General features: G+C 40.9%; 1 protein-coding gene across 1 annotated transcript in view; it reads right to left on the minus strand.

Moving 5' to 3' along the window:
* LOC117315567 (ras-related protein Rab-27A-like) overlaps nt 1-8,575 on the minus strand; it is a 51,972-nt gene extending 43,397 nt beyond the window's left edge. Inside the window, exon 1 of the mRNA XM_033869809.1 lies at nt 8,459-8,575. The gene's annotated coding sequence lies outside the window, so the exon portion shown is untranslated. The remainder of the gene's footprint in view (nt 1-8,458) is intronic.
* Between the last annotated feature and the right edge of the window lie 3,060 nt (nt 8,576-11,635).

Raw genomic sequence — 11,635 nt, forward strand, 5'->3', positions numbered from 1 at the left:
CAGTCTTTCCCCTGCAAGATGATTTTCATGAGTTCATGAATGTTCATGAATCATTCATGAACTTTCAAGAATACTGTAAGTTTTTGATTCATGAAAAAATGTTCATGAATATTCATCAAATACCTCTCATGAACTCTTCATGAACTTTTATGAATAATTTTACAAATTCATTAAGATTCATGATAGTTCATCATATGTGATTATGAACTATTCATGAACTTTCATGCATAGATGATATTCATTAAAATTCATCAAAATGAATCAAATAGTAATGAATTTTGAAGAATTTTAATGAATGAGAATTTGACTTTAAAATTGAACATTTTCTTGAATAAAAAAATACCTTACATTTTAAATTGAATAACAAACTGATTATCTAAAAAGTTTTAAATTGAATGCCATGTCTATATTACAATTTTGAAACAAGTGATGGATCCATTTGAATGCAATTTTTAATGGAAGGACTACAAGGATATTGTCAAACATGCATAGTGATACAGTTCATGACAAACTTTGATGAAATTAAGTGGTAAAATGCATGCAAATTCATTTTCTAAATAAGTTCATAACTCATGAATTAATCATGAATTATCATGAATAGAATAGTTCATGAATATTCATAAAATATGATGATTTTATGAATGAAAATCTTGATTTCAGGATTAATGAATGTTCATGAAATATTTCATTCATGAACATTCATCATAGTTTTAAGTTCATGAATATTCATGAACTAATCATGAATTGTCATGAATGAAAAAGTTCATGAGTATTCATCATAGTTTTAAGTTCATGAATATTCATGAACTAATCATGAATTGTCATGAATGAACATTCATGAACTATGATGATTTCATGAATGAAAAAGTTCATGAACATTCATGAAATATGATGATTTCATGAATGAAAAACTTTCTTACATAATTCATGAATATTCATGAACATAATTTGAAAAAAATGTCCATGAAGTTTTAAGTTCATGAATATTCAGGAACTAATCATGAATTGTCATGAATGAAAAAGTTCATGAGTATTCATCATAGTTTTAAGTTCATGAATATTCATGAACTAATCATGAATTGTCATGAATGAAAAAGTTCATGAACATTCATGAACTATGATGATTTCATGAATGAAAAAGTTCATGAACATTCATGAACTATGATGATTTCATGAATGAAAAACATTCTTACATAATTCATGAATATTCATGAACATAATTTGAAAAAAATGTTCATGAAGTTTTAAGTTCATGAATTTCATGAAAATATTCATGAATAAATCAAGAATATTCATGAATTATGTTCATGAATAATTCATGAACTATTCATGAATGTTCATGAATTATTCATAATCGTTTCACAGGGGCAAGAATACCCATTATTATACTGTAAATTTACTTGGCATACTCAAATTTTAGCATATATCCATATTTTGACAGAATAATAATTAACCCATTGACGAATTGGCAAGCCAAAAAATTTTATTATCTAATTAATATAGAAAGTTTGATTCCTGAAATTATCATTTAGCGAAATAGCACTAAACAGAGCAGAAAATTGCTAAAACATGTATGCATACTGTAATTGATCAAACATTAAATACGAAATGTAATTAAACACTGACTAAGGGTCATGCTTACTGTAATTGATAATGAATTATATATGACATGTATGATTAACACTGACTATTAGGGACATGACTTCAGGAAAGCTGATTCACGTATGGAAACAAACAGAGAAACTTCTCAGGTATCGCCTGACAATTCGTCTAAATCTATATTTAATCCACCTGGGAATTCCCTAACCACATTCAAAGAGAGTCTATGTGTACTAGATCTATATTTAGTCACTTGGGGATTCCACAGCTGTTTAGTTAATGGTATATATGTCCTTACAGCAATAGTCTGATGCTACAAACATCGCTGTAGTCACACTAATTCACTAAAATGCAGAAAATTGCGAGACCTTTCTCGAACTGCTGTCGGCAAAATAGTAGATTTCAGCCATGCACAAGCTGTACATATACAATAAACATGTGACTATCATATAGCTAGTACATCACTGATTTAAAAAGTCTCAAAAATGTCTCAAAGAGACAACTCAATTATCAAAAATAATTCTGGAAGCTCCAGAGTCTCCCTGGATTCAAACTCTTGAGTAACCAGAAAATGTCTGTAAAGACATCAATGGCCAGCCGCTGCCACTTGACACCCCGGAACCTCAGCAGTTCCTAAGATTAGCTAGTTATACTGCATTGGGATGGGACGGGACCTGACAAGACAGAACGGGGTTGACATGGGTAACACTATAGCCCCCCCCCCCCACCCCGTTTCTTTGTGGGGGCATAAAAATAATTCTGTGGGGTCCAAGGCTGGAGTCAAGACTTCAAAAATAATTCTTGGGATCGAGTCTCGAAATTTTCTGGGGAGTCTTCATGGAGTCAAGATCTAGACTCAGTGGTATAGATGTAGAGTCAAAAATATCTTTTTACATTTTCTGAAAAATATTTCTTCTGGAATTTTTGACCAATCAGAAGATATTCGGTTTAACTATATAAGGCAACCTCCACATGTACAGCATTCGATAATACTGAAGATATAATAATAATAATGATAGTGAAAGAACTGTTCCAAATACGTACATATATATAATTTTAAAGAATTTCAATTAAAGACTGCTGGTTACAAAAGATGAGGTATAATTAAAGGGATGGGTTAAATCATCCTCAACACATGGTAAATGGCTGATAATCTATCTACATAGCCTTAAAATTATACAAATCGAGGATGTTCCTTGTTTCTAATTTAATAATGAGTTATATTTCATTGAGTGACGTGGATAAATGTGCCAAGTTTTCACTTGAGTGAAAATAAAATATCACTTTCATAAAATGTTCACCATTAAACCTTAAATATTTCACTACGAAAAATGCAAAGTTAAAGCTATGTTCATATATATACAGCTCTGTTTTTATACCAAATATGGCACATTGCACTTAATACTATAATCAGCAGTCATTTAGCTGATAAATACCACCAGCAGCTTACGCTTTGTCAGTTAGCATCTGACAGTTGTTATGTGCTAATTACACCGGCCATTATCCTGGAATGATATAAATATAGTTTCCGTATGGCTTTATACGGCTGGTGTACAGTAATTTGATGTAATTGGAGGATCATTAGCTACTTCTGATTACAGTCTGAAGTGATAGAAACATTATAGTCAGAATTATCGGATACCTTCAAATTGGTCCAGATTCTGCTATACTAATACTGGAGCTAGACGCGACCATTATATAACATGGAGGCCGGACTGGGACCATTATATAACATGGAGGCCAGACTGGGACCATTATATAACATGGAGGCCGGACTGGGACCATTATATAACATGGAGGCCGGACTGTGACCATTATATAACATGGAGTCCGGACTGGGACCATTATATAACATGGAGGCCGGACTGGGACCATTATATAACATGGAGTCCGGACTGGGACCATTATATAACATGGAGGCTGGACTGGGACCATTATAATATAACATGGAGTCCGGACTGGGACCATTATATAACATGGAGGCCGGACTGGGACCATTATATAACATGGAGGCCGGACTGGGACCATTATATAACATGGAGGCCGGACTGCGACCATTATTTAACATGGAAGCCGGACTGCGACCATTATATAACATGGAGGCCGGACTGGGACCATTATATAACATGGAGGCCGGACTGGGACCATTATTTAACATGGAGGCCGGACTGGGACAATTATATAACATGGAGGCCGGACTGGGACCATTATATAACATGGAGGCCGGACTGGGACCATTATTTAACATGGAGGCCGGACTGGGACCATTATATAACATGGAGGCCGGACTGGGACCATTATATAACATGGAGGCCGGACTGGGACCATTATATAACATGGAGGCCGGACTGGGACCATTATATAACATGGAGGCCGGACTGGGACCATTATATAACATGGAGTCCGGACTGGGACCATTATATAACATGGAGGCTGGACTGGGACCATTATAATATAACATGGAGTCCGGACTGGGACCATTATATAACATGGAGGCCGGACTGGGACCATTATATAACATGGAGGCCGGACTGGGACCATTATATAACATGGAGGCCGGACTGCGACCATTATTTAACATGGAAGCCGGACTGGGACCATTATATAACATGGAGGCCGGACTGGGACCATTATATAACATGGAGGCCGGACTGGGACCATTATATAACATGGAGTCCGGACTGGGACCATTATAATATAACATGGAGGCCGGACTGGGACCATTATATAACATGGAGGCCGGACTGGGACCATTATATAACATGGAGGCCGGACTGGGACCATTATACAACATGGAGTCCGGACTGGGACCATTATATAACATGGAGGCCGGACTGGGACCATTATATAACATGGAGGCCGGACTGGGACCATTATATAACATGGAGGCCGGACTGGGACCATTATATAACATGGAGGCCGGACTGGGATCATTATAATATAACATGGAGGCCGGACTGGGACCATTATATAACATGGAGGCCGGACTGGGACCATTATATAACATGGAGGCCGGACTGGGACCATTATATAACATGGAGGCCGGACTGGGACCATTATATAACATGGAGGCCGGACTGGGACCATTATACAACATGGAGTCCGGACTGGGACCATTATATAACATGGAGGCCGGACTGGGACCATTATATAACATGGAGGCCGGACTGGGACCATTATATAACATGGAGGCAGGACTGGGACCATTATATAACATGGAGGCCGGACTGGGACCATTATAATATAACATGGAGTCCGGACTGGGACCATTATATAACATGGAGGCCGGACTGGGACCATTATATAACATGGAGGCAGGACTGGGACCATTATATAACATGGAGGCCGGACTGGGACTATTATAATATAACATGGAGTCCGGACTGGGACCATTATATAACATGGAGGCCGGACTGGGACCATTATAATATAACATGGAGGCCGGACTGCTGAATTATAAGCCGATAACATGAATCATTGAATAAATCATACTCAGGGTTTTCAATGTTTATTGGGATCATCTGTGTAGTTTGAATTGATAGACAAACCACGTCATATGATACCTTCAAAGGGAGGTAATAAAAAGGCTACACATGACAGATGATGTCTTAATCCAGGTTTAGATAACAGGTATGGTAAATAACTTTGGGGGGGGGGGGGGGGGGGGGGGGGGGGGGGGGGGGGCGGTATGGTCACATGAGAGGGAGTCACTAATTCAGGCTAATTTAAGGCAGGTTTGAATGTATGCTGCGGGAATAAGTGGGGTATAGATATTATTTTTTCTGTGTCTGCTTTGAAAAAAAGGTATAAAGCTAAGTAAATGCAAACTCTGATCAGAGATTTTATTTGGATACGTTTTTAATATTAACCTTATATATTATACATATCCCCTGGTGAATTTTGTTACATTTTCCCAATTTTATGTTCATATTTTCCAAATCCGAAATTATGAAAGTGTTCTTTTACATCATCTGGTATGGTGGCATGTTGATCAGAACATATTTCTCAATGTTTTGTTTCTATTCATTAAAGCTAATTAAATTAAACATAAACTAGAAAATGTCTGTAACATGTAAATGCCCCACTACCAATCCACACCCTGAAACACAGTTTGGTGAGGATCACATCAGCAGTTCCTGAGATTAGCTAGTTACATCGCATCGGGATGGGACGGGACGGGACGGGACGGGTGAAAGACATGGACAAAAGTACTACCAGACCTCCATTTCATGCGGCGGCATAAAAGGTCTGTGTTCATAATATCAGGGCTTTTTCTCACAGGTTTGGGAAAGGGCAATTTTGTCTCATTTTGGGAGGAAAATTGGTGAATTGGGAAAGATTTTTTCAGGAGTAAACTGCAAATTTTGTGAATTTGGCTTAAATATGAAAAAATTTCAATTGGGAATGGGGCCCATTAAAGGCCCCAAAAAGCCCTCAGAAAAAGCCCTGAATATTTCCCTATTGCCATAACATAGACCACTGTATTCTCCAAATAGAAAAGGTAGAGACCCAAGGTTTTTAATGTTATGAAGTTGAACACCATTCAAAATCAGACAAAATCCTGCTTAATATCGTTACGTACTGAATCAGTCAATTATGGACTGGCACAATGAAATAAAAACTAAAAAATGTCTGGAAGATTATATAAATGCCCTCGTTGTCACTTGATAGCCAAAAACACAGTTTTGGGAGAATTGCATTACCAGTTCCTGAGTGCTAGTAACTTCATCGCCTCAATTGCTCAAGTTCAAATGATGTAGAATTTTTATGAGATTAAATTTGAAGTTTTCGCTCCCAGAAAAATTATGTTATTGTATAGCCTATAGGTTTAATGGCAAACAAGAGCACATGGGTACTTGAATGACAGTAACCCTGACATTTTCAGAAAGCAGGACAACCTCTGTGTTATTGGGTCATTTAACTCTGGTCACTGATCATGAGGTGACAGTTATTTAAACTTTTTAAAGCCTTGTCAGAAAATAACACCACAGAACAAGAGAAAGTACTCAGACAATGGAGCCTTCTTCAATGATTTGCCTTGAAGGGTCTATTTATAGAGCGGAGAATAAGCTTTAGAATTTAAGCTGAATGAATAGTGACAAAATCCAGACATTGACTAGTTTAGATCTTGCGTTGTGAAACAACACCATGACCAGTCTGGCTTCTCTCCGATAGAGTTGGTTAAATATACATCGTGTAATAAAAACCAGTTTAAAATTGAGGAATATTGACAGTTCTACTGACAGACGGCCTTTAGTGAGAAAAGTATACATGCAATCACTGACTTTCGAATTGTTAACATTTGAAAGGTAATAGTGTGACCAGAACTAGTACTGTTAGCCTTTGAAAGCAGGGAAGGTGTACATATCATCGCCAGACGGCCTGGAGGCCAAAGAAAAATTATCACCATTCAAATTTCTTATATTGATAATCCTTATTTTGACACACAGAATAATTAAGAAAAATCATATACAGATACAGACCAAAAGTATCAAGCTCAATTTTATTTATTCAAAATTTTAATATTCTAGAGACATCTGGGGCCAGTTAATATAGAATGCCAGACAGTTGTCAACACTTTTACCTTCTGTCGACATTGAACGCTTTAAAAGTTTATATCTACCTGGGTGTGTGTACACACATGTAGCATACCAATGACCGAACATATATCTAGTGGGACCTTTTAAATACATGAAAATATGTTATCAAAATAAGAATTCTTCTGTTCAGTGGAGTTATTCAAGCGTAAAATATAACATCACACTATGAATCTAATACACATATTTATACTTCAGGCATTTGATACAGAAAAAGTCCTCAGTGAACTGAAACTACATGTTATTATCTGCTGATTGTTGATCCGATGATTTTTTGCTTGATTTTATTTGATAGAAGTATTCTTCATTTACCTGTCTGAGGTTCAATTCCTTTATAAAGTACATTCTACCATATATATATAACAACCGTCATGAAACAATTAAGCTTACAGATTGACTCTAAACATATATACAGGACAGGAACCCACTTTGACTTTATCAATCAGATTAATTCTAAATACTGAGGAGCCAATCGTCAATCAGATCAATTTTTAATACTCAGAGCCAATTGTTTAAAATAAAATAAAAATAAATCAGCAATTCGTGTACAGAGTCTATTTAAAATCATGCAGCCTTAGAATGCAGTAAACAAAAGAGAAAAAAATGATATTGTTTACAATGTTTACAGATGTTTTGAAACACCTGTGATGCATATTGCTTTTGTTTTGACCACAAAGAAAAAGTCTCATGTGTTGAACAGTCTTTTCTATGTTTCCATACAGCTGCACATACTTGATCTCTTGCCTCTATTTTTTTATTACCGTCATTATTTATTTATAAAACTCTTGTACAACGTACATGTGGAGACCAGAACCGACATGAAATAAAAGAGATTCAAATTACATTGTAAAGCGACTTTTAAAAAAATGTCAACTTATTTTGACTAGAATTATTACCAGTATCTTTAACCGTCTGTTTAAGTTATCTGTTAACGGCAAGTTTCAACCCCGGGCTATGCCTACAGTGTACTGTGTAGGTCCACTCATCCGCATACTTAAACTGTGGCTACATTTCGAGCAGACGTCAATACAACAGTTTGGATAAAAAAACACAGTCAATTAAATCATGCGACCGCATAAAACAGTCCAGGCAATGTATCGCTATTTTAAACGCAAACTGTCACCGACGACAAACTAGCAGTCCAGCTTTTATCGAGCGAAACCGGTGACAATATTGTGACACTCGACACTTACAGCCTGTATCGTCACAAAATATGCGCTACCTGTTCTGAAACTGCACATAAAACGCTCGTGCACACTTACCTTGTACGTATCGCCAATTGTCAGTTGTCTCAGAAATCAGCTAGTATGTAAGAATAATCCACAGACACAAAAAACTCCCGGCTGTCACATTGGCTGTTGCTGCGATGTTCATGCAACCACCATATTGGAAATTACTAACTTTTGATTGGTCGAAAAGTAAATCATGTGACAAGATGATTTGGCGCGCTAAATTCACTTTCAATTTTAAAAACGAAAGTAGCTGGCGAATACTTGTACTATACATCGAAAAATAAATTAACTATTTTCGTGACGTGGAGTCTCAAACGTCATTCAACTCAAGTTTTTGTCTGTTGAGTTGATTTCATTTTAGCAGGGACTTTATTGCCTCTACCGTCCATGTACAATGTAAGCTTGTGTGTAAGCAAATCACATTTATATATTACTCTCATATCACATTTTTCTATTACTCTCACATCACATTTATCTTTTACTATCACATCGCATTTATATATCACTCTCACATCACAATTGTCAATAAAGCTAACAGTATAGTTGGACTGATAAGAAGATATTTTGTGTATCTGGACGAACTCATGTTCAAAATGCTATATTTAAAGCTCTAGTTAGACCCCACCTTGAGTATGCTGCAAGTGTTTGGAACCCATCAAAAGTAAAAGATATAGAACTCATTGAAAATGTGCAGAGAAGGGCAACAAAACTGATCCCTGGATTTAAAAATATATCGTACCCTGAACTGCTATGTACAACGGTTAAATCTCCCAACGCTACAGCACCGTAGGACCAGAGGCGATATGATTAACGTTTTTAAGATAGTAAATAACATATACGATAGTAGAATAACAAAAAACTTTTTCCAAATGGACAAGATGAGTAGAACCAGAGGTCACGATAAGAAAATATTCAAAAAGCGATGTCGTCTTGATGGAAGGAAACATTTTTTCAGTTACCGAGTTATTGATTTATGGAATAGCTTGCCACAAATTGTTGTCAATGCTGATTCTGTCATAAAATTTGAAATAATGTTAGATGATCATTGGAAAAATAAACGTTTTTATCCTGCAACTGCCACCGCATTGTCGGAATACACCCACCGTATATATTTTTGCTGTATACGGCAGTAACGGAAAACAGCTGTATTTTGGAATCTTAGCACGTGCGTCAGTTCGACTGACCTACTTCAAATTGAAACTACGTTTAAAAGGCGAACATATTTCTGTCATTTTTGACACCGTTTCACTTCAAAATAATTATTTTTGATGATTATTTTTATGACTGTTGCAGGATAAATAGAATACATGGTCAGTGTCTTAAAATATAAGCTGTATTTTTGGCTCGGGACAGAAAGACGAAAGTGGCTCGCCAAGGCTCGCCACTTTTGTCTTTCTTTACCCTCGCCAAAATACAGCTTATATTTTAAGACACTGACCATGTATTCTCTATTTATTCATGGATGTACAGGAACTAATATCAAGCCATTAATTACATAGGAAATATTTATATTATACAATGTATTGATATTGATATGGATATAGAGGCTACAAGCCTGCGTCCATTATTTATGCTAATAAAATGCTAATAAATCACATTGAGCTAGTACTCGCAGTGCACAGGAGCGAGGACGATCACACCACATGGAGCTAGGACGCGCGCACAGCACAGGGAGCGAGGACGCGCGCACAGCACAGGGAGCGAGGACGCGCACAGCACAGGGAGCGAGGACGCGCACAGCACAGGGAGCGAGGACGCGCGCACAGCACAGGGAGCGAGGACGCGCACAGCACAGGGAGCGAGGACGCGCACAGCACAGGGAGCGAGGACGCGCGCACAGCACAGGGAGCGCACACCACAGGGAGCGAGCACGCGCACAGCACAGGGAGCGAGCACGCGCACAGCACAGGGAGCGAGGACGCGCACAGCACAGGGAGCGAGGACGCGCGCACAGCACAGGGAGCGCACACCACAGGGAGCGAGCACGCGCACAGCACAGGGAGCGAGCACGCGCACAGCACAGGGAGCGAGGACGCGCACAGCACAGGGAGCGAGGACGCGCGCACAGCACAGGGAGCGAGGACGCGCACAGCACAGGGAGCGAGCACGCGCACAGCACAGGGAGCGAGGACGCGCACAGCACAGGGAGCGAGGACGCGCACAGCACAGGGAGCGAGGACGCGCGCACAGCACAGGGAGCGAGGACGCGCACAGCACAGGGAGCGAGGACGCGCACAGCACAGGGAGCGCACACCACAGGAGCGAGCACGCGCACAGCACAGGGAGCGAGGACGCGCGCACAGCACAGGGAGCGCACACCACAGGGAGCGAGGACGAGCACAGGCACAGGGAGCGAGGACGCGCACAGCACAGGGAGCGAGGACGCGCGCACAGCACAGGGAGCGCACACCACAGGGAGCGAGGACGAGCACAGCACAGGGAGCGAGGACGCGCACAGCACAGGGAGAGAGGACGCGCACAGCACAGGGAGCGAGGACGCGCGCACAGCACAGGGAGGGAGCACGCGCACAGCACAGGAGCGAGGACGAGCACACCACAGGGAGCGCACAGCACAGGGAGGGAGCACGCGCACAGCACAGGGAGCGAGGACGCGCACAGCACAGGGAGGGAGCACGCGCACAGCACAGGGAGGGGGCACGCGCACAGCACAGGGAGCGAGGACGAGCACACCACAGGGAGCGCACAGCACAGGGAGCGAGAACGCGAACAGCACAGGGAGCGAGGACGCGCACACCACAGGGAGAGAGCACGCGCACAGCACAGGGAGCGAGGACGAGCACACCACAGGGAGCGAGCACGCGCACAGCACAGGGAGCGAGGACGAGCACAGCACAGGGAGCGAGGACGCGCACAGCACAGGGAGCGAGGACGCGCACAGCACAGGGAGCGAGGACGAGCACAAAGCACAGGGAGCGAGGGCCCGCACAGCACAGGGAGCGAGGACGCGCACAGCACAGGGAGCGAGCACGCGCACAGCACAGGGAGCGAGGACGCACACAGCACAGGGAGCGAGGACGAGCACAGCACAGGGAGCGCACAGCACAGGGAGGGAGCACGCGCACAGCACAGGGAGCGAGGACGCGCACAGCACAGGGAGCGAGGACGCGCACAGCACAGGGAGCGAGGACGCGCGCACAGCACAGGGAGCGCACACCACAGGGAGCGAGCACGCGCACAGCACAGGGA

This window comes from Pecten maximus, chromosome 17 (genome assembly GCF_902652985.1).
Source record: "Pecten maximus chromosome 17, xPecMax1.1, whole genome shotgun sequence".
In the NCBI taxonomy this organism is placed as follows: Eukaryota; Metazoa; Mollusca; class Bivalvia; order Pectinida; family Pectinidae; genus Pecten; species Pecten maximus.